General features: G+C 38.0%; 1 pseudogene; it reads right to left on the bottom strand.

Annotated features, from left to right (window-relative positions):
• Positions 1-1,135: 1,135 nt before the first annotated feature.
• On the bottom strand, positions 1,136-1,254 carry LOC112485169 (annotated as a pseudogene).
• Between the last annotated feature and the right edge of the window lie 834 nt (positions 1,255-2,088).

The following is a 2,088-nucleotide window of genomic DNA, read 5'->3' as shown; positions in this document are numbered from 1 at the left end:
GTTTAGCAGTATTATTATTTCTGTATAATAGATAAAGAAAACCGAGGCTCAGAGAGATGAATAAAATTGTCTAAATCCTATAAATGTGTGCTTTCAATCATTATCCTATATTGATTTCAAAATATACAAGTACATGCAAACACAGAAACCAGGCGACATGTTTTGAGCAACTACTCTGCACCAGACTGTGCATTTTTCTAATTTAATCCTCACTACAACCCTCATGGCAAAGCAGATATTCAGTAAATTGTGGAGTAAATGGACAATTGAAGATAAACATAGAACCACGATTATCACCAATTACTAACACAAGAAAAATTCAGAAATTTTTCTGTGTTTGTATTGGCAACACCATGTTCCCAAGCTATGGAGGCTGTTAAAAATGAATGAGTATGAGAAACATAAGAGCAATTCAGACAGTAAGAAAAAAAGATTTTAGTTTGAAAAATGATTGTTGTATAAAATCAATAACAATCCACTGCATGTGAAACAGTCCTCCTTTGTTGCTATAGAATCTTAAATGGACTGTGCCAGAAAAATCAGCATTTATAAATAAGATAACAAGAAGTCTCCAGCTTAGTCTTGATTTTATATCAGAGATACAGCCCTCCTAAGCTGATGACAAATTTTCTGTGGGATACATCTAGATGAATCAGATTATGATATGGTAACCTTGAACGAGTAGAGAGCACTAGACAAAAAATAAAAATGCCTCAGTTGTACGTCAGGCTTTTCAGCTTTCTTAGTCATTTGTCCTAGCCACCAAATATTTCTCTGGCACTTGAGGTTAGACGTGGCCGTATGACTTGCTTTGGCCAGTGGAAGTATGACCGCAGTGATGTGTCCCTTTTAGGCAGAAGCTTTAGAATCAGTGTATAGTTTGCACTGTTCCTTCTTCTTCTGCCATGATGACAGATGAAGTTCCAGAAGGCATGTGTCTGTCACCTTTCATTTCTAAGTAAAAATGACATGGAGCAGAGCAACCACAGTGGAAATACAGCGTGAATAAGAAATAAATACGTTGTTTTAAGCCACTGAAAAAAATTTTTTTTTTTTTAGGGGAGGCAACCCTTGGTTGACCTCACAGATTGCAAAGACCTTGTCAGCTTACGATCCCTTATTTTTTTATTTTTTATGCCTACAGAACCTAGTCTTCCTAGGTGGTCTCCCATCCAAGTACTAACCAGGCCCGGCCCTGCTTAACTTCCGAAATCAGATGGGATCGGGCTTGTTCAGGGTAGCATGGCCATAGACTAAGTCACTGAAATTTGTTGTTTGTTATTGCAGCATAACTTAGCTCAACCCAATTGAGATACCAACTAATGAGCTGTGTGGCCTTGGGCCAGACTTTTACTAACTGGGTAGCAGCTTCCTTATCTGTAAACCTGAGGGATAAGCCTAGGACAGGAAGGCTTAATCTGGGGGCCCAAGAGTAGGCTTGAGGATGACAATGAAACCCCAAAATTATAGGTAATATTGTGTGTGTGTGTGTGTGTGTGTGTGTGTGTGTGTGTGTGTGAAAGAGAGAGAGAGAGAGAGAGAGAGAGAGAGAGAGAGAGAGAGAAAGAGAGAGAGAGAATTTGTATTTTTTTCCTGGGGAAAGTGTTCATAGCTTTTTCAAATTCTAAGAGGGTCTACGTTAATCAAAATGAGGTTAAAAACCTAGATAAACTCTAAGGCCATTTCTAGTTCAAATGGATGTTTTGGAGCAGAGCAGGAAAAAAAAATAAGCTAATTAGGTTTCTCTCTGATTTGGTATTTCAGGACTTACTTTGAGTCAGATTTTATTAAGATTGTTTTTAAATAAGTTTAAAAGTTCTGCCTAATAGAACTGCAAATATCAAAATCTCAGGAGGTATTCCTGAGTGAAAAGAGAGGATTCAGAGCATTTCTTCTTAAACTAAAGAAGGAAAGTTTCTTCAAAAATTGAAAATGAGGACCCAGATCACATTTGGCAGGTGTGACAGAGTGGGTAATTGAGGAGGATTCAATAAGGGACTATGTACAGAGCTGAGTGCAGTGTTTAGAGAAACTAACAAGGCATGCTGAAGCATGCTGAGAAGGGTTGAAGCAGGGAGTCCTTTATTA

Source organism: Pteropus alecto, unplaced genomic scaffold, assembly GCF_000325575.1.
Source record: "Pteropus alecto unplaced genomic scaffold, ASM32557v1 scaffold95, whole genome shotgun sequence".
NCBI classification, from domain to species: Eukaryota; Metazoa; Chordata; class Mammalia; order Chiroptera; family Pteropodidae; genus Pteropus; species Pteropus alecto.
This window is presented reverse-complemented; position numbering and strand designations above follow the sequence as displayed.